Genomic DNA, 22896 nt, shown 5'->3' on the forward strand with positions numbered 1-22896 from the left:
ATGGAAACTAAACAAAAGTACCATAAGGCATTTGACAAGAAACTGTTAAGTTTTAAACGAAAAGTATTAAACTCCTTTGGACCAGTGTGGCCTTCAGTTAGCTGGAGAAGAAAGGAACAATAACTGTATGAAATAATACAGTGGTGTACCTCTGCTGAGAAAATTAACATAAGGCTTCAGTGGGCAATACATAGGGGCTTACATGCTTTGACATTACACCAAAGCTGTGATGAGGAGACCCTGACAAATGCATCTATGTGGCAGACATTCTGAGTGATATGAGGCGAAACTCTAAGAAACGTGTGCAGCAGTGAATAAAAGATAATACGTTGCTGATAGCAGCCATTGGAGATGAACTGCGAAGCTAGCATTTTATCCTTAGGGTTGTCAATACTGAGAAGTAATTAATTAATTATTACCCAAGTGCATTAGTGAAAAATTTTCCTCATCTTGTTAATTTTAACAGAGGTGCAAAAGGTTTAGAAGTTCAAACTATGAAAACACAGCTGTCATTCATCATATATATGTATATATAATAGTGGGAAAAATATATCTAAAAACAAAGATTCTGTAACTTACCAAACGAAAGTGTTGGTATGTTGATACACACACACACACACACACACACACACACACACACACACACACACACACACACACACCCACCTTAAAACCCACATCCTTTCGTCTTTCCCTCTCCTTCCCCCTTTCCTGATGAGGCAACAGTTTGTTGCGAAAGCTTGAATTTTGTGTGTGTGTCTGTTTTTGTTTGTGTGTCTTTCGACCTGCCAGCGCTTTCGTTTGGTAAGTCACATCATCTTTGTTTTTTGATAAATATATATATATATATATATTCATCCGCACTTAACAGACACAAGCAGACATACCTGTCCCTTTTTCCCCCCAAGGTAAGTCTTTCCACTCCTGGGATTGGAATGACTCCTTACCCTCTCCCTTAAAACCCACATCCTTTCGTCTTTCCCTCTTTCCTGAAAAAGCAACCATGGGTTGCGAAAGCTTGAAATTTGTGTGTGTGTTTGTGTTTGTTATTGTTTCTATCAACGTACCAACATTTTCGTTTGCTAAGTTACAGAATCTTTGTTTATATAAAAACAAAGATGATGTAACTTACCAAACGAAAGCGTTGGTATGTTGATAGACACACAAACACACACACAAAATTCAAGCTTTCGCAACCAACGGTTGCTTCATCAGGAAAGAGGGAAGTAGAGGGAAAGACAAAAGGATGTGGGTTTTAAGGGAGAGGGTAAGGAGTCATTCCAATCCCGGGAGCGGAAAGACTTACCTTAGGGGGGAAAAAGGACAGGTATACAAGCAGACATGTAAAGGCAAAGAATTTGGGCAGAGATGTCAGTTGAGGCGAAAGTACAGAGGCAAAGATGTTGTTGAATGACAGGTGAGGTATGAGCGGCGGCAACTTGAAATTAGCGGAGGTTGAGGCCTGGTGGGTAACGGGAAGAGAGGATATATTGAAGGGCAGGTTCCCATCTCCGGAGTTCGGATAGGTTGGTGTTAGTGGAAGTATCCAGATAACTCGAACAATGTAACACTGTGCCAAGACGTGCTGGCCGTGCACCAAGGCATGTTTAGCCACAGGGTGATCCTCATTACCAACAAACACTGTCTGCCTGTGTCTATTCATGCGAATGGACAGTTTGTTGCTGGTCATTCCCACGTAGAAAGATTCACAGTGTAGGCAGGTCAGTTGGTAAATCACGTGCATGCTTTCACACGTGGCTCTGCCTTTGATTGTGTACACCTTCCGGGTTACAGGACTGGAGTAGGTGGTGGTGGGAGGGTGCATGGGACAGGTTTTACACCGGGAGCGGTTACAAGGGTAGAAGCCAGAGGGTAGGGAAGGTGGTCTGGGGATTTCATAGGGATGAACCAAGAGGTTATGAAGGTTAGGTGGACGGCGGGAAGACACTCTTGGTGGAGTGGGGAGGATTTCATGAAGGATGGATCTCATTTCAGGGCAGGATTTGAGGAAGTCGTATCCCTGCTGGAGAGTCACATTCAGAGTCTGATCCAATCCTGGAAAGTATCCTGTCACAAGTGGGGCACTTTTGGGGTTCTTCTGTGGGAGGTTCTATTATGAGGAAGTGGTTCTAGCTATTTGCTTCTGTACCAGGTTGTGAGTGTAGTTGCGGGATGTGATAGCTGTTTTCAGGTTATTGGTGTAATGGTTCAGGGATTCAGGACTGGAGCAGATTCGTTTGCCACGAAGACCTAAACTGTAGGGAAGGACCGTTTGATATGGAATGGGTGGCAGCTGTCATAATGGAGGTACTGTTGCTTGTTAGTGGGTTTGATGTGGACGGATGTGTGAAGCTGACCATTGGACAGATGGAGGTCAATGTCAAGGAAAGTGGCATGGGATTTGGAGTAGGACCAGGTGAATCTGATGGAAGCAAAGGAGTTGAGGTTGGAGGGAAATTCTGGAGTTCTTCTTCACTGTGAGTCCAGATCATGAAGATGTCATCAATAAATCTGTACCAAACTTTGGGTTGGCAGGCCTGGGTAACCAAGAAGGCTTCCTCTAAGCGACCCATAAATAGGTTGGCGTACGAGGGGGGGGCCATCCTGGTACCCATGGTTGTTCCCTTAATTGTTAGTATGTCTGGCCTTCGAAAGTGATGAAGTTGTGAGTCAGGATGAAGCTGGCTAAGGTAATGAGGAAAGAGGTTTTAGGTAGGGTGGCAGGTGATCGGCGTGAAAGGAAGTGCTCCGTCGCAGTGAGGCCCTGGATGTGCAGAATATTTGTGTATAAGGAAGTGGCATCAATGGTTACAAGGATGGATTCCGGGGGTAACAGATTGGGTAAGGATTCCAGGCGTTCGAGAAAGTGGTTGGTGTCTTTGATGAAGGATGGGAGACTGCATGTAATGGGTTGAAGGTGTTGATCTACGTAGGCAGAGATACATTCTGTGGGGGCTTGGTTACCAGCTACAATGGGGCGGCCGGGATGATTGGGTTTGTGAATTTTAGGAAGTAGGTAGAAGGTAGGGGTGCGGGGTGTCAGTGGGGTCAGGAGGTTGATGGAGTCAGGTGAAAGGTTTTGTAGGGGGCCTAAGGTTCTGAGGATTCCTTGAAGCTCCGCCTGGACATCAGGAATGGGATTACCTTGGCAAACTTTGTATGTAGTGTTGTCTGAAAGCTGACGCAGTCCCTCAGCCACATATTCCCGATGATCAAATACCACAGTCGTGGAACCCTTGTCCGCCAGAAGAATGACGATGGATCGGTCAGCCTTCAGATCACAGATAGCCTGGGCTTCAGCAGTGGTGATGTTGGGAGTGGGATTAAGGTTTTTGAAGGAGGATTGAGAAGCAAGGCTGGAAGTGAGAAATTCCTGGAAGGTTTGGAGAGGGTGATTTTGAGGAAGAGGTGGGTCCCACTGTGACGGAGAACGGAACTGTTCCAGGAGGGTTCAGTTTGGATAGTGTCTTGGGGAGTTGGATCATTAGGAGTAGGATTAGGATTATTTTTCTTCATGGCAAAGTGTTATTTCTAGCAGAGAGTAAGAGTGTAGGACAGTAAATCTTTGACGAGGGCTGTTTGGTTGAATTTGGGGGTAGGGCTGAAGGTGAGGCCTTTGGATAGAACAGAGGTTTCGGATTGGGAGAGAGGTTTGGAGGAAAGGTTAACTACTGAATTAGTGTGTTGTGGTTCCAGATTGTGTTGATTAGAATTTTGAGGTTTTGGGGGGAGTGGAGCTGGAAGTGGGAGATTGAGTAGATGGGAGAGACTGGGTCTGTGTGCAATGAGAGGAGATTGAGGTTTGCTGGAAAGGTTGTGGAGGGTGAGTGAGTTGCTTTTCCGGAGGTTGCCGCCGCTCGTACCTCACCTGTCATTCAACAACATCTTTGCCTCTGTACTTCCGCCTTGACTGACATCTCTGCCCAAATTCTTTGCCTTTACATGTGTCTGCTTGTGTCTGTATATGTGCGGATGGATATGTGTGTGTGCGCGAGTGTATACCTGTCCTTTTTTTTCCCCTAAGGTATGTCTTTCTGCTCCCAGGATTGGAATGACTCCTTACCCTCTCCCTTAAAACCCACATCCTTTCGTCTTTCCCTCTCCTTCCCTCTTTCCTGATGAAGCAACCGTTGGTTGCGAAAGCTTGAATTTTGTGTGTGTGTTTGTGTGTCTATCAACATACCAATGCTTTCGTTTGCTAAGTTACATCATAATTTCAAAATAATAGTTACTGCTGTAGCAATATTTTTGCATTATGGCAAAATCAGAAGCTTTTAATGAAATGGAGGACAGTTATCACTAGTTCATGGTAGCAATGAAGCTGAGGTTTGCAATTCCCACAACAGATTAATTAGTATTGTGAAATTGTACATTAGGAATCAAATGCTAACTAATCTACAAAATCTGCTGTAATTCTGGAAAGTAGGGTTTATACTGCATTATTTGATACGACTTCATAAGAATCTTGGTATTTTGGAAATTGTTGCTCACTACATATATTCATTCACATCTTTTGAGGAAAAAGACATATTGGAAACAACAAAACATTGTGCAAAACACGAATAAAATATTAAGACCAAAAAAGACTTTTTGTGCCACAAAGGAGCTGTATACATAGGTATATGTGTATTGAACAACCTATTATACCATATTAAATATCTTGTTAATGATGTGATGGAGTTTGCGGCTGAATCAAAAAATTTCGGGAAACCCCATTGAAAAGTACTGTCACTGAAATAAATGAATTAAGATACTTTATTGCCATTGACACTGTAATACAATAATATTTCATAGGGTGAAGTCAGTTTAACATATACTTAAATAAAATGTACTTGCATTAATAGTCAGATCTTATTTAGGATATTCCTTATTTCAGTTTTTAATTGGAGTATGTATGCTGTGATTCAACCCCCCGCCCCCACCCCTCCCCCAACACCAAAGTCGTAACTCTCAAACAAATGGGATCTTTCTTAATACTTGAGTGTGTGTTCTAATCTTTCAGAAAAGTTCCTTAAATAAGGTGAGAAATAGCTAAGATTCTGTTAATGGGATAAAGATGCATAGAGTAACTGGACCTTGGTGGTCCTTGTTTTTTCCCCCAAGGAATAGGTGCTTATTTATTTCTTATAGTGTTGCCAGAATGGAATTAAGTGTTTTATCTTTGTAAAATGACACACTGAATCTCATTCGTAAGCAATTGTTAGATATAGCTTGGCTGGAAAGTTTTCAACTGTTTACCTCCGTAACAATATGGTGCAGTGGGAGATTTGATTTTGACAAAAACCAAATATTATTACTGCTGCTGCTACTACTACAATTATGTAGACAATACATTTCTCACATGAGTGCTTGCTCTGATTCATTAGTTAGTGTTTTTTACCTCTAGAGTGGGTAGTCCCAATTATGACATGGAGCAACAGTCATATGCTTAGGATAACAGGGTCATGTGCACCAATTCCCCCAAAGGGTCTGTTATCCCATTAAAAAAATTGACCTCCTGCAATTATTAAATGTGGATTAAAATTTCAAGATAAGCTACATGATAAAATGAACACAACTTTTAATCACCATGTGTCATGTTGTGGACGTACAGGAGGAAACTACAGAAAGGGGCTGGATTTAGTTAATGCTGAAGACCTTTAATCAAGTGCTAGGTGGTGGGAGAAATAGAAATAAGACTACCTTTTTTAGTTTTCTACAATATCCCTCGCTTTGTATTGAACCATTATGTTAAAAGGAAGGGGCACACATAATGAGAAATAGAGGCAGTTGTGGTATCACCCTATCTATCTCCAAAAGATGAAGAAAAACTGTCAAACATAATCCAAAAAAATGGGCAAAAATAGTTTCGGGCTGTAGTCTGAAGATGTGCTGTAAAAGAAAAGGCACTCACTTTCCATAAAGGAAATTCTGTGTATTGAACATTCTCATTGTGATTAGGTCAACCCAACTAAATTTATGGGGAAATCCAGAACAGATACACAATTGTGATGAAATTTCATTTTCACATGATCCCTCTAGAACTAGAGGTATTGCAAGTGGCATAAAAAAATAGACATAAGGCTAGTGGTAGTTCTGTGCGAGAAAACAGTCTAGTCTTCTACATCTACATCTACATTGATACTCCGCAAGCCACCCAACGGTGTGTGGCGGAGGGCACTTTACATGCCACTGTCATTACCTCCCTTTCCTGTTCCAGTCGCGTATGGTTCGCGGGAAGAACGACTGTCTGAAAGCCTCCGTGCGCGCTCTAATCTCTCTAATTTTACATTCGTGATCTCCTCGGGAGGTGTAAGTAGGGGGAAGCAATATATTCGATACCTCATCCAGAAACGCACCCTCTCGAAACTTGGCGAGCAAGCTACACCGCGATGCAGAGCGCCTCTCTTGCAGAGTCTGCCACTTGATTTTATTAAACATCTCCGTAACGCTATCATGGTTACCAAATAACCCTGTGACGAAACGCGCCGCTCTTCTTTGGATCTTCTCTATCTCCTCCGTCAGACCGATCTGGTACGGATCCCACACTGATGAGCAATACTCAAGTATAGGTCGAACGAGTGTTTTGTAAGCCACCTCCTTTGTTGATGGACTACATTTTCTAAGCACTCTCCCAATGAATCTCAACCTGGTACCCGCCTTACCAACAATTAATTTTATATGATCATCCCACTTCAAATCGTTCCGCACGCATACTCCCAGATATTTTACAGAAGTAACTGCTACCAGTGTTTGTTCCGCTATCATATAATCATACAATAAAGGACCCTTCTTTCTATGTATTCGCAAAACCTTACATTTGTCTATGTTAAGGGACAGTTGCCACTCCCTGCACCAAGTGCCTATCCGCTGCAGATCTTCCTGCATTTCGCTACAATTTTCTAATGCTGCAACTTCTCTGTATACTACAGCATCATCCGCGAAAAGCCGCATGGAACTTCCGACACTATCTACTAAGTCATTTATATATATTGTGAAAAGCAATGGTCCCATAACGCTCCCCTGTGGCACGCCAGAGGTTACTTTAACGTCTGTAGACGTCTCTCCATTGATAACAACATGCTGTGTTCTGTTTGCTAAAAACTCTTCAATCCAGCCACACAGCTGGTCTGATATTCCGTAGGCTCTTACTTTGTTTATCAGGCGACAGTGCGGAACTGTATCGAACGCCTTCCGGAAGTCAAGAAAAATAGCATCTACCTGGGAGCCTGTATCTAATATTTTCTGGGTCTCATGAACAAATAAGGCGAGTTGGGTCTCACACGATCGCTGTTTCCAGAATCCATGTTGATTCCTACATAGTAGATTCTGGGTTTCCAGAAATGACATGATACGCGAGCAAAAAACATGTTCTAAAATTCTACAAGAGATCGACGTAAGAGATATAGGTCTTTAGTTTTGCGCATCTGCTCGACGACCCTTCTTGAAGACTGGGACTATCTGTGCTCTTTTCCAATCATTTGGAACTCTCCGTTCCTCTAGAGACTTGCGGTACACGGCTGTTAGAAGGGGGGCAAGTTCTTTCGCGTACTCTGTGTAGAATTGAATTGGTATCCCGTCAGGTCCAGTGGACTTTCCTCTTTTGTTTTTTAGCTGATGGTTTGTGTTTTTAAAGGAAAGTATGTTATGGGAAACTGGATCAAGTAAGGTTTCCTTGCTGGTTGTTTCACGAAGTGCAGATTTTATCTGGAGCAGTCAATACTGAATATTATATTGCTTACCTTCTTCTCAACCATGACTGTGTCAATTTATGTACTACAGCTTCAAATTCTGCTGTCTTTACTGGAAAATAAATATTTAGCATAATATCCAGTTTCAAAGCTAAATAAGACTCTTCTCCAATATCTTAATACATTCCTTCAGCTAAGTATGTGGAATCCTCCAGTACAATTACAATAAGCTCATGATCCAAAAAAATTGAATGAATAATCAATTATTACCTCCTTTTGTGTTCCCAAATTGATCCCAGCTTTGTTTGCTAGCAGCTTTTATTACAGTATCGACATCCTACGCAAACCTGGGCCTAATATATGTGTATTGTCCACAAACACCCATACAGGTTATTGCTCCCATGAAGCTACTGCCACCCCTCCTTGAAGATTTCTCCATCCCTTGAACTGACTCGCCACATGAAAAATAAATAAAACATGTCACACAATAAGTGCATCCTCCTGTATAATAATTTATTATATCATTTTATTATTCACAGGTATCATTCGTTGGAAAGGTTAAAGTAGAATTACTTGTCACTCTCCTGAAGTGGTATGTAACACCGCAATTGACAGAGGTGTCCCTACACAGACTGCATGTCAGCAAGTGAATGTGTATGGGTGGAGACCACAGTTTTTACAACTGGCTCAGAGATCTCTTTTTTTTAAACAATATTGGCTCAGTGATTAGCATTATTAATTTACAATGGACACACGAACCACATTTCACGTAATTTGATCCAGATAGGTCTGAAACACAATCTTACAATTGCAAAGCTGCTGCCTTGCACCACAACCCCCTAATCTTTTATTTCGATAACCAACTGCTTGCAATAGAACTCCTCTGGTAATAGCGGAACTATTAAAGTAAGTCTGATTTTTCTGTGTAACTTAAATGTTTGTCAACTGGCATAAATACTTCGTATCAGACTAACACTGCTTATATGGCATATAGACTAGCTGGGTCCATTTACTCTCAAAAATCTTGGGTAACTGGGTCGATGAGAATAGCATTTTTTCATTTGAATTTTTCTTTAACTCATTTAGAGAGCTTTTCAAACAGAGCATTTCAATAAGAAAATTTCAATCTATAATGAAAGACTATTTTAAATATTATCTGGAATAAAACATAAGAAACAACTGGCTTTAAAGTGAAAAGGATTCTGTACATCATGTAAAAAAGTTATCCAGTTACCTTGTGCTTCCTTAATATATTAATTTAATTACGTGCATTTTGCCACAGTAACTCACTCACATCATATCAAAACTGCGATTTGTATGGATATATCTTCTGTGAACAGGGTTACATAAAAATAACTGAGCAGTTTATGAAGCATGCCTGGGTAACCATAAAAGGCAGTTATCTGGTTTTGTGTACTGTCCTTTTAATACTTCTATAAGAAAAAAGGTAATGTGCACCTTAATGATGCAAGGTTTCTCTTCTCCTTTGTAGTTGTACAGTCCAGTTCTGCACACTGACATCAAAGAGCAGTCATAGAGGAAGGAGGAGGGAGGGATGAAGAAGATAGTGTGAAATTAGTAATTGCTACTGGTGGGTGGGGTACATTTATGAGACGGGGCTGTGTAGAGGAGCACATGCTCAAGATGTATGGTTTGCAAGAATTCATTTTCTCTTGCAAATGCACTGTCATTGGATTTTGATTCTACTACGTCAAATGTAGCAAAGAACATTATGCTCAGCCTGCAGAATACACACTGAGGTGGTAAAAAGTCAGGCGATAGCAAAATGCACGTATGTACACAAGGTATAAGAGGGCAGTTCAGTGGTGGAGCTGCCATTTGTACCCAGGTGATTCATGTGAAAAGGTTTCCTACATCATTACGGCTGCACAGTGCGAATTAACAGACTTTGAGTGCGGACTGCTAATTGGAGCTAGATGCACGGGACATTCCATTTCATCATTAGGGAATTCAATATTCAGAGATTCACAGCGTCAAGAGTGTGCCGAGAATACCAGATTTCAGGCATTACCTCTCGCTGCAGACAACGCAGTGGCCAACAGTCTTCACTTAACAACTGAGAGTGATTGCATTTGCATAAAGTTGTCAGTGCTAACAGACAAGCAACACTCCGTGAAATAAACACCAAAATCAATGTAGAACAGACAGTGAACATATCGATTAGGACAGTGTGGCGAAATTTGGTGTAAGTGGGCTACGGCAGCAGACAACCGAAGTGAATTCTTTTGCTAAAAGCACGACATCGCTTGCAGTGCCTCTCCTGGCTCGTGACTGGGTCGATTGGAACCTAGATGACTGGAAAACCGTGGCCTGGTCAGACGAGTCCCAATTTCAGTTGGTAGGAGCTGACGGTGGTGTTAGAGTGCGGCACAGATCCCACAAAGCCTTGGACCCAAGTTGTCAACACGGCACTGTGGAAGCTGGTGATGGCTCCATAATGGTGTGGACTGTGTTTACACGGAATGGACGGGTCCTCGGATCTAACTGAATTGATCATCGATTGGAAAAGGTTGTGTTCGGCTGCTTGGAGAAAATTTGCAGCTATTCGTGGTCTTCACGTTTCAAAACAACAAGGAATTTTTATGGATGACAACGCTCCACGTCAGCAGGCCACAGTTGCTCGTGGTTGGTTTGAAGAACATTCTGGACAGTTTGAGTGAATGATTTGGCCATCCAGATTGTCAGACTTGAATCTTGTTGAATATTTACGGTGCAGAGTCGAGAGGTGAGTTCGTGCACAAAATTCTGCAGAGGCAACACTTTCACACTTACGGATGGTTGTAGAGGCAGCACGTCTCAGTATTTCTGCAGAGGACTTCCAGTGACTTTCTGAGTCCACGCCACATCGAGTTACTGCACTACGCCAGTCAAAAGGAGGTCTGGCACGATATTAGGAGGTACCCGTGACTTTTGTCATGTCAGAGTAAATTTCATATTTTCACAATAGTGGATGTGATTAGCACCATGCAGTTTTAACCGAATAAGTAAAGGAATGGTAAGTAATTACAAAAAGAAGCAGGACATACTGTGTTGCATGTGGTTATGCTGAATAATTATCCTATTATGGCAGTGAATATGGATGTGGTCCGCAAGGATAGATGCTTACTTGTGCTGAACCATTGTGCCTTTCAGAATGATGAGATTACCCAGGGAACGCTACAAAACATTTCCCAGACCATAACACACCCTCCTCTGGCCTGGATCCTTCTGACAATTGTTGTAAGGTGCTTACTTTCACGTGTTTGGCACTGTACGTGCTAGCAGCCATCTGTCTGGTGGAGTGTAAAAAGTGGTTCATCTGCAAAGGCCAACAGTCTGCACTCAGTGGGCATACAGTTGCGGTGCTCGCTTGCAAGTTCAAGTTTTCGTCACTGATGAAGAGCAGTCAGCAAGGGTGCATGAACCAGGTGCCTGCTTCGGAGGCTCATACGTAGTAATGTTCACCGAATGGTCATCGAGGATACGCTTTCGGTAGCCCCTTGGTTGATATGGGCGGTCAGTCGCTAGACATCTATTCCCTGTACACATCTCCACAGCTGTCGTTCACCCCTGTCATCTGTGGATTGTGGTACACCACAGTTGACTTGGTGCCAGTCCAGGATAACACTATTTTGCCCTGCTGCATGGTCTACTTTTTAAAAACGCAGCTGTTTCAGATATGCTTCTATCCTTGGCCTGAAAGGCAATGATTGTCTCCTTTTTGGATGTCAGATATTACTTCTGTTCCGCATTACAATGATAAGTGTACTGTTTTCTGTCCCCCCCCCCCCTCACTCCTCAACCTCTCCAGCATACTTTATATACCTTCCACTGTTAGTGCTGCCACGTGCTGTCTGTGAAGAGTAGTTATTGCATTTTGATGTCAAACGTAGGCCATGGGCACATGAATGTGACTGGACTGTGCATTACACCACTGATCATTTAAGGAAACTTTTACTGGGTTCTTGGATCACTTCTCACCACTGCCATGCTTCTAAAACAGTCTTAAACCTCGAGCAGGTGCACTGTTTTCCATAACATGAGTGGGCACGTTGTGTACTTTGTACACATCTAAAGAATAGCTGTGTTTGTTATCAAGGTAAACAAGCATGAGTAAAAACTAAAATAATCTGACATTAATGAGTTAAATAGCTGTTTAATTAAACAGTAATAAAATAAACTTTCGTTATATCACTCTGTTACAGGCCATAAGTGTTATCCCACTGTAATGCCCCACTTGAAGCATTAAACGGAGCAGTTGCATTAGATTCCTGTCAACTGCTTTTTTGATTACTACTTATGAGGTATGATTGGAAAGTTTTAAGAATGGGTCTGCTACTGCTTACTGGTTTGGCAGGCAGGTACACGGAGGGTGGGGAGTGAGTCATTGCCTTGTCCTTGAAAAACTGCATTTCCTTTGTTCAGTTCATTGTGGCAGCTGGTTGAGTGCTTGTTGTTAGATTCTGTCTGCGTGAAAATGGAAGTAAAAACGGAGCAATGAGTTTGTGTGAAATTTTATTTTAAAACCAGGAAATCAGCTTCTGAGACTTACGAACTATCCATTAAAAACAGCTTTTGGAGATAATTGTATGGCCCAGTCAAATGTTTTTGTCTGGTTCAACAGATTCAAAAATGGCTGTGAATCATTTGAAGATGAACCATGGTCTGGCTGTTCTTACACCTCAAAAACGATTGAAAATGTTGTAAAAGTTCGCAACTTAGTGTGCTCTAATCGTAGACTTACAATTAGGGAGATGGCTGATAACTTAATTTAAGTTTCTATGCAGTTCAGTCAATTTTAACTGAAGATCCAAACGTGCATCAAGTGTATGCAGAATTCATTCCAAAAGTGTTGTCAAGTGACCAGAGACAATACCAACTTGAAATGTGCAAGAACTGATTAATCAGACTAAAAATGACCCAGATTTGTTAAATATGGTAAATATAGATGACAAATCATGGGTATATGGATATGATCCTGGAACCAAAGTGCAGTCTTTGCAGTGGAAGACTCCAGGTTCACCACGACCGAAAAAAGCACGGCACAGTCAGTCGAAGGTGAAGACAATGTTGGTGATTTTTTTCGATTCTACCAGTATTGTGCATCTTGAATTTAGCCCTGGAGGACAGACAATTATCCAGGAGTACTACAAATGTGTACTTGAGTGTTTGTGCGAAAAGGTGTGGAAGAAAAGGCCTGCACTGTGAAAAGACAGGAGTTGGATGCTACACCGTGACAATGCTCCGGCTGATCGTGCCTTCTCCGTCGTTGCATTTTTGACCAAACTCAAAATTTCCTGTGCTTCCACAACCACCATATTCCCCTGATCTGGCCCCTGTGGAATTTTACCTGTTTCCTAAACTGAAATTTTCACTGAAAGGGAAGTGATTTGACTCGATTGAAGACATCCAGGCAAATACGGAGAGCGTCCGTAACACACTTCAGAAAAAAATTTCCAGGAATGTTTCCAAAAGTGGAAACACTGTTAGAGTCGGTGTGTTCAATCAGAAGGGGACTATTTTGAAGGAGATGCATCACAGTAGCATGTAAGTACTACCATTGTACACTTACAAGCCCAGTCTTAAAACTTTACAATCACACGTTGTATCTCACAGATAACTGCCTCATTGTGGGACTGTGGCGCTGACTCACAGTCTGGCTCATTTCCTTGCACTGATTGTAAATTTTTTCTCACCTAGCTCACTGTTCATTTTATATTACTGCCGCTCACTTGGACATACGATTACACAACTTATCACTGTGTTAGTTGAATCGGTAATGAAGGAATAGATGTGGGTTGGCAACTGTAAACAACAATGTAATGGTACAAGAGAATGTTTTCTGCGACTGGTACACCTTATACACGTGCATGGCTGCTCGAGGTTTGATGACAATTGCCAGCTTTACAGTGATAAATGGCCTGTAGTAGTCGACTTCACCACACTGTATTCGTAGGTACTTGTTGTGCTGCAAACAAGGATTTGAGGTGTGATTTGGCCTGCACGGCTGAGCAAACTACGCACCTGTCCTTTCAGTTGCTCGCCTCGTGGGGCACTGAGGTAGTGCACAGTGTCACCTATGACCATATTGAACCTGTCAATTCCGTATTCACACAACAGTGGCATCCTGACCGATGCGAACGTGAATTGTGCAGAATGGTGAACTGCAGTCTTGTTAGAGCACAATCTTGCTCCTGTCTGATCCAAAAGTGGTGGTGGGCATTTTTTCTTCTTACACGAGTGTAACACGATCTCTGTGTGACCTACCGACATTTGGACAAGCTTTCTGAATGAAAACCCAGCTGACTAATCTTTCGTAATATACAAAATGTAGCTGGCATTTGCCTAATATACTGTGTGTGGTTGAAGTGAAATGATAATGTAAAATCATTTTTACATCTTAGTGCATAGTACTGTTAACACCAATTTGATGTTTGTTGCAAGCTATCTTCGTGATGATGTAATCTCAATAGCACTGTATTACACCACTGATTTTGTGAGGAGACATTAACTGACAGACTCGGATTACTTCTCGACGCTGCAACAACACTTCTGAAACAGTCTTAATAGTGGTCGTCGGACTCGCTTTCACATTGGAGGCGATTTTAAAACTGTACTGTTCCAACACGTGTGATAAATTACCTGTACCATCCTAACTGCCTCAAATACATCCCAAGATTTACCCACTGGATTGGGATACACAAACAGGTTCCTTAGAATGCCTACAGAAATCTCTACAAAGGCATATAAGGATTGTGAATAACAATAACACCACTGAACACCCAATAGCTATTCAAATTATCATAAAAATTATAACAGTTAAGAAGTAAAGACTGATGGGGTGTTTCCAAAAGCCACTGAGGTGTTTCAAGAAGCTGTAGAGCTATATGTAGGTGCTTTATTCGCAATTACTAATTTCACATCAGTATACACACGTCTTCAGATATATAATGATTATATTTCCATAATGTTGATGGAATATTGCAGAGTCCCAGTCTACAGGAAGTTATCCATGTTAAAGAATCAAACAGCATTGGCGGGTCATCATAATAAAATTGAGTACATTTGAAAGATGCTCATCACAATGCACGCTGCATGACTGCTGAGTGAATCAGGCCAAATAACACCCTGTAGAATTTATTATGAGATCCGGTAGACACCAGGTGTATAAAACTGATGAAGTAAAACTTAAAATCCCTCGTAATGTGCATACTTCCACCATATTACCAACAGGCCCATGTGGTGTAAGAAGCCCATGAAGGCTAGCTATACCCACTTGAAACTAGTAGTTGAGAATAAAGCATTTTCATACATCTGTGTGGCTTTTGGAAACACCTCATCTTTCTTCACTTTTTAATTGCTATAATTTTTGTGATAATGAGTAGCGTTACTGTTATTCACGATATCTCTGAGCTGCAGTTGCCCTCCCCAGAAAGTTGTCTGTAGTAAGTAACGATTACAGTTAATTGCAGCATAAGTCATGAGACACACCAAAATCAAAGCACATCAAGTTTCCTCACCAAGTCTGCCTTTTCCATAATCACAACTTCCAATTAGCTAATATCTTCACAGTCAACTCTGAAGCCTCTGCCTACCAATAGTGTGTGCACGCACAAAGTCACAACATTCATCAACAAAAGTCTTGGCTTAATCTTCACTCCCGCACACATGGATATTTCTCCTTACTTCCTATGCCTGAGGTGGCTACCTACTGATATGAGACTTAGCGAGCTCTGAGCAATCCATGAAATTGTTTAAACATTGAGCCCTGTTAAGCCAGTCAGTATAGAGATGCAGAATGACTGGCTTTCCTACTGAGTGCTGCCCCAAACAGGACTTCTCACATATATGCCATATTTACTTCTGTCGAATGTTACTGTGAGAATACCTGATGTCATCATAAAGTCTGTAATCCTGAAGTGGGCTTCACAGACTCTAACCACAAATCTGAAAACACACTGTGAATCACCAGACTGACCCATCCTTTGCCAACTGTGGAGGAATGGCCCATCAGCTCCCAATTGCAGCAAAAGTGAACACCTCTAGTCTGAGGTGCAAGTGTAAACTTCGATAGTCACTGTCTGTTGTATCACTGATGGGCTGTCCAAGGTGTCGTCGTCTATCAGATCAGATCAAATCAAATGATATTAAATATCCCACCTCCAGTTAAAACCAAAATAGGATAATTAGTCCACTGAACACTTGTCCCTATAGTCTCAGAAATGATACATTACGCTAAAACTAAAGCCATACAGTCTGTTAAAGAGATCTCAGAAATCATCAAGGCATTGAAAACAATTAACTCTTCTGGTTACAATGGTAGAAGTAACTTCAAAAGTGCCCAGGAAAGTGTCAGGACTCTTGCTGTGGATGTTGTATGTTCGTGATGTAGCAGGCAATATTAATAGCAACCTCACACATTTTGGAGATGATGTAGTGATCCATTATGAAGTACTATCTAGAGAAGCTGCACAAACATTTAGTCAGATAATGCTAAAATTTCGAAGTTTTGCAATACTTGGAAACTTGCTTTAAATGTTAAGAAATACAAAATTATGTACTTCACAAAATGCAAAAACATAGTGTTCAATGTATACAATATCAGTTAGTCACAGTTGGAATCAGTCAACTTTTGCAAATACCAGGGCATAACAATTTGTCGGGATATAAAATGGAATGATCGCTTAGGCTCATTCGTGGATAAGGCATGTGGCAGACCAGTTAATTAATAGGACACTGGAAAATGTGTGGGGCACACATCAGATAAGCCTATTGGGGGATATTGAATGTATACAAAAGGGCAGCACGAATGGTGACTGGTTTGTTTGACCAATGGGAGAGCATCACAGAGATGGTGAAAAACCTAGACTGGGTAATACTTGAAGATAGATGCCATGAAAGCCTACTTACAGATGTTCAAGACCCGTATGAAGGGAGGAATCTACCACAGTTCCCCATATATTTCTCCAATAGGGGCCATGAAAACAATACTAAACTAAACATAGTGCCCACAGTGGCAGCTTAAGCAATTGTTTTTCTCGTGCTGCAGGTACAAATAGAACAGAAAGAAACCTTAATATGTTATATAGTGGGGAATACCCTTTGCGATGCACTTTAGACAGTGGTTTGTAGAGTATGGATGTTTGCAGAAAAGAGAAGCAGCTCCATGAATATCAAAACTTCAGATGTATTAAGCAATGAAGGCAAAGCTGAAAGATGGGTGGAATATATAGAAGAACTATACAAGGGAAATAAACTTGGGCAAGACACTGGAGAAACAGAAGGAAGTAAATGAAAACAAAATAGGAGAAATGATCACAAAGAGGATATAGAGTACTGAAGGACGTTAATGGAAATAGGGGCCTTGAATCAGATGAAATTCCTAGAGCATAATTGAGATCCTTGGAACAGCCACTCATGACAAAACAATTTCACATAGTGTGCAAGATGCATGACATAGGTAAAATACCCTCACATTTCAAGAAGAAATATAATAATTCCAATTCTAAACAAGGCAGATGCTAATATGTGTGAATATTACCCAGCTATCAGTTTAATAAGTCACAGTTGTAAAATACTGACACGAATTACTTACAGAAGAGTGGAAAGCTGGCAGAAGTTGATAATCTTAAAGAATAGTTTAAAGAAAGGTGAACCAACTTGACTGTAATATTGTCTTTGAAATTCTGCAGGGAGAAGGGATTAAACGCAGGAAACTAAAGCTTATTTATGAGGGGTGCTCAATAAGTAACGCAACATTATTTTTTTCCTCGGCCAGTTTCGGTTAAAAAAATGTGGAGTTTATTCTGGAATATTGCCGCTTTGGTCCCTCTAGTTCCATAAGGTTCTGATAGGTGGCAGTGCTATATGTAGCCTTCAAAATGGCATCTATTATGCAGGTGCGTTTCAAGCAGAGAGCAGTCACTGAGTTTTTATGGCGGAAAATAAAAGCACGGTAAGTTGTCGGGCAACCGTCATCATTGCAACAAGGTCGTGCAAACCTGTCTGATCTCCTACATGCTGCCCAGCCACACACAGCTGTGACTCCAGCAATGTTGTAATGTGTGGACACACTCATTTGAGGTGATTGATGGATCACAATAAACACACTGGACGTCCCTGTCGGTAGTGCTGACACACTCGTCCACCAGTTGCTGCACTCGACGGTGTGTGCCCGCTGCGTTTCTTGCTGCCTAACAGAAGACCACGAACAGCAACAAAGGACCGTGTGTGCAAAAAAACTTCTCCTGCATAACAATGCACGGTCTCACAAAAATCTGCACACCCGAGAGGAGCTCACAGTACTTCACTGGATTGTTCCTTCTCTTCCACTCTACAGCCCGGATCTTACACCTTCCGACTTCCATCTGTCTGGCCCAAAGAAGAATGCGCTGCGCGGGAAGCAGTACGTGGATGGGGAGGTTATCGATGCACCGAGACGGCGGCTCCGATGTCAATCAGTGGAGCAGTACTGTGTGGGCATACAGGCCCTCCCAGTGAGCTGGTGTTAGACTGTTGCATTGGATGGAGATCATGTTGAAAAATAGATAATTGTACCGAAAAGTGTGGGGAATAATACTGCGTATTTGAATCCCGAATAAAACCGACCTGATATTTCAGAAAAAAATATGTGTCACATTACCTATCGAAAGTCCCTCGTACAACTTACATAGAAACCAGAGCGCAATTAGTTGAAGCGTGTAAAAGGGAAGTAGTCTTTGAGAAAGAAATGAGATGTGGCTGTAGCCTATCTCCAGTGTTATTCAATCTGTACATTGAGCAAGCATAAAAGAAAACTGAAGAAAAAGTTTGAGAAGGAATTAAAGTTCAGGAAGAAGAAAGAAAAATTTTGAGGTTTGCCTATGACTTAGTAGTTCTGTCAGAGACATCAAAGGATTTGGAAGAATGTTGAAAGGAATAGATTAGTCTTGAAAATAGTTTAGAAGATGAGCCTCAATAAAAGCAAAACAATGGTAATGGCATACAGTCAGATTAAATTGGACCAAACTGAGGGAATTAGATTTGGAAATGAAAAACTGAAAGTAGTAGATGAGTTTTGCTATACGGGTAGTAAAATAACTGATGATGGCCAAAGTAAGGAAGATATAAATTGCACACTGGCTAAAGCAAGGAAAGTATTTCTGACAAAGTGGAACTAGTTAAATGACACCAATTTAAATGCCAAAAACTGTATGCTGAAGGTGTTTGTGAGCATTTGAAACATGAAGGATAAGTTGTTCAGACAAAAAGAGAAAATAAGCTATTGAAATGTCATGCTACAGAAGAATGCTGAAGATAGTAGGTAGATCGAATAACTAATGAGAAGATACTGAATGAAGTTGTGGAAAAAGAAATTAGTGGCACAACTTGTGGATTGGAAGGACTCATCCTGAGACAACAGGGAGTTGTCAGTCTGGTAACAGAGGGAAGTACGGGTGCATGGGAAACTGTACAGTGAGACCCCGGCACGAATACAGTAAGCAGGCTCAAGTGGATACAGGGTAGGCAGAGATGAAGAAATCTGCATGGGATGGACCAGTGTGAAGAGGTGCACCAGACCAGAATTTGGACAGAAGACCACAACAACAACAACAACATTTAGGCTTTTGCAAAAAAAAAGAAAATGTAAGCAAGTTCTCTTTTCACATTTTGGACAGATTCAGTCCTTTACTGTTGTGGTTATCAGCCCAAAGACTAGTTCAGTGCACCTCTGCTTGCCACTCTACCCTGTGTGGGTCTCATCACCTCCGAATAACTATCACAACCTACATTCGTCTTAACCTGCTTTCTTTAGTTGAGCCTCGGTCTCTCTCTGCAGTATTTTCCTCTTCCGTTACCAAAATGATGATTCCTTGATGCTTCAGGATGTCCTATCGACCGATCCCTTCTTTTAGTAAAATTGTGTCATAACTTTCTTTTTTCAACAGCTCATTTCAGTACCACCTCATCTGTTATTTGATGTACCCATCTGATCTCCAGCATTCTTCTATACCATCACATTTCGAAAGCTTCTGTTCTCTTCTCATCCGAACTGCATATTATCCACAATTCATAGCTGTACAAAACTACACCCCAGACGAGTACCTACAGAAAAGACTTCCTAGCACCTAAATTGATACAAGATATTAAAACTTCCTCTTTTTCAGAAAGAAGCTGTTGTCAGTCTGAATTTTATATCCTCTTTGCGTCATCCATTGTCAGTTATTTTGTTACCCAAACAGTAAAACTTGTCTACTACTAAAACTTGTCTACTACTTTTTAGAGTCTTGTTTCTTAATCTAATTTGCTCAGTATCAACTGATTTAATTCGACTACGTTCCGTTACCCTCATTTTCCTTTTGTCAGTCTCAAACTTATGCCCTCATCTTAAGACACTGTCCATTCTGTTCAACTGTTCTACCAAATCCTTTGCCATCTTTGACACAATTACAGTGTCATTGGCAAGCCTTGACGTTTACATCTCTTCTCCATGCACTTGAATTTCTTCTCCAGATTTTTCTTTGGTTTCCTTTACTGGTTGTTCAATGTACAGATTGAATTGAAGATAGGCTACAACCCAGTCTGACTACTTGCTCAACTCCTGCTATCCTTTCAGTCCTTTGATTCTTATAATTGCAATTTGTAAATAACCTTTCATTCCCAGGATCAATATCACCTTCCGTGTTTCTACATTTCTCCAGAACTCAAACTTATCTTCCCTGAGGTGTACAGTTTTTCTGTTCTCTACATAATTAATGTCAATATTTTGCAATAATGATTTATTAAACTAGTGGTTGAGTAATATTTACAATACCTTTTTTCAAAATGGAATTATTGCATTGTTCTTGAATCTAAAGATATTTTGTCTGTCTCACTTTTTTTTTTCATCAGTCTTCTGACTGGTTTGATGCGGCCCACCACGAACTCCTCTCTTGTGCTAACCTCTTCATCTCAGCGTAACACTTGTAACCTACGTCCTCAATTATTTGCTGGATGTATTCCAATCTCTGTCTTCCTCTACAGTTTTTGCCCTCTACAGCTCCCTCTAGTACCATGGAAGTCATTCCCTCATGTCTTAGCAGATGTCCTATCATTCTGTCCCTTCTCCTTATCAGCATTTTCCACATGATCCTTTCTTCTCCGATTCTGTGCAGAACCTCCTCATTACTTACCTTATCAGTCCACCTACTTTTCAACATTAGTCTGTAGCACCACGTCTCAAATGCTTCAATTCTCTTCTGTTCCAGTTTTCTCACAGTCCATGCTTCACTACCATACATTGCTGTACTCCAGACATACATGATCAGAAATGTCTTCCTCAAATTAAGGCCAATATTTGATATTAGTAGACTTCTCTGGGCCAGGAATGTCCTTTCTGCCATTGCTAGACTGCTTTTGATGTCCTCCTTGCTCCGTCCATCATTGGTTATTTTACTGCCTAGGTAGCAGAATTCCTTAACTTCATCTACTTCATGATTATCAATCATGATGTTAAGTTTCTCGCTGTTCTCATTTCTACTACTTCTCATTACCTTCATCTTTTTTCAATTTACCCTCAATCCATACTCCGTACTCATTAGACTGTTCATTCCATTCAGCAGATCATGTAATTCTTCTTTGCTTTCATTCAGGATAGCAATGCCATCAGTAAATCGTATCATTTCACCTTGAATTTTAATTCCACTCCTGAACTTTTCTTTTATTTCCATCATTGCTTCATCAATGTACAGATCGAACAGTAGGGGCGAAAGGCTACATCCTTGTCTTACACCCTTTTTAATGCAAGCGCTTTGTTCTTGGTCATCCATTCTTATTATTCCCTGTTGGCTGTTGTACATATTCTACATGAGCCATCTCTCCCTATAGCTTACCCCTACATTTTTCAGAATTTCGAACATCTTGCACCATTTTACAGTGTCAAACACCTTTTCCAGGTCGACTAATCCTATAAATATGTCTTGATTTTTCTTTAGTCTTGCTTCCATTATCAACTGCAATGTCAGGATTGCCTCTCTCATGCCTTTACCTTTCCTAAAGTCAAACTGTTCATCATATAGCACATCCTCAATTTTCTGTTCCATTCTTCTGTATATTATTCTTGTAAGCAACTTGGATGCATGAGCTGTTAAGCTGATTGTGCGGTAATTCTTGCACTTGGCAATTCTTGCGGTCTTCGGAATTGTGTGGATGATGATTTTCTGAAAGTCAGATGGTATGTCGCCAGATTCATACATTCTACATACCAACATGAATAGTCATTTTGTTGCCACTTTCCCCAATGATTTAAGAAATGCTGATGGAGTGTTATTTATCCTTTTTGCCTTATTTGATCTTAAGTCATCCAAAGCACTTTTAAATTCTGATTCTAATACTGGATCCCCTATCTCTTCTAAATCAACACCTGTTTCTTCCTCTATCACATCAGACAAATCTTCCCCCCTCATAGAGGCTTTCAATGTATTCTTTCCATCTATCTGCTCTTTCCTCTGCATTTAGCAGTGGAATTCCAATTGCTCTCTTAATGTTATAAACTTTGATTGTAATGTCACCGAAGGTTGTTTTGACTTTCTGGTATGCTGAGTCTGTCCTTCTGACAATCATTTCTTTTTCGATGTCTCACATTTTTCCTGCAGCCGTTTTGTCTTAGCTTCGGTGCACTTCCTATTTATTTCATTTCTCAGCAACTTGTACTTCTGCATTCCTGAGTTTCCCAGAACATTTTGTACTTCCTCCTTTCATCGATCCATTGAAGTATTTCTTCTGTTACCCATGGTTTCTTTGTAATTATCTTCTTTGTACCTATGTTTTCCTTCCCAACTTCTGTGGTGGCCCTTTTTAGAGAGGTCCATTCCTCTTCAACTGTACTGCCTACTGAGATATTCCTTATTGCTGTATCTATAGCCTTAGAGAGCTTCAACCGTATCTCGTTAGTACTTCAGTATCCCACTTCTTTGCATATGGATTCTTCCTGGCTAATCTCTTCAACTTCAGCCTACTCTTCATCACTACTATTTTGTGATCTGAGTCTATATCTGCTCCTGGGTATGCCTTACAATCCAGTATCTGATTTCGGAATCTCTATCTGACCACGATGTAATCTAACTGAAATCTTCCCATATCGCCCAGCCTTTTCCAAGTGTACCTCCTCCTCTTGTAATTCTTGAACTATTACTAGCTGAAACTTGTTACAGAACTCAATTAGTCTTCCTCCTCTTTCATTCCTTGTCCCAAGCCCATATTCTCCTGT

This window comes from Schistocerca serialis, chromosome 10 (assembly GCF_023864345.2).
Source record: "Schistocerca serialis cubense isolate TAMUIC-IGC-003099 chromosome 10, iqSchSeri2.2, whole genome shotgun sequence".
Taxonomy (NCBI): domain Eukaryota; kingdom Metazoa; phylum Arthropoda; class Insecta; order Orthoptera; family Acrididae; genus Schistocerca; species Schistocerca serialis.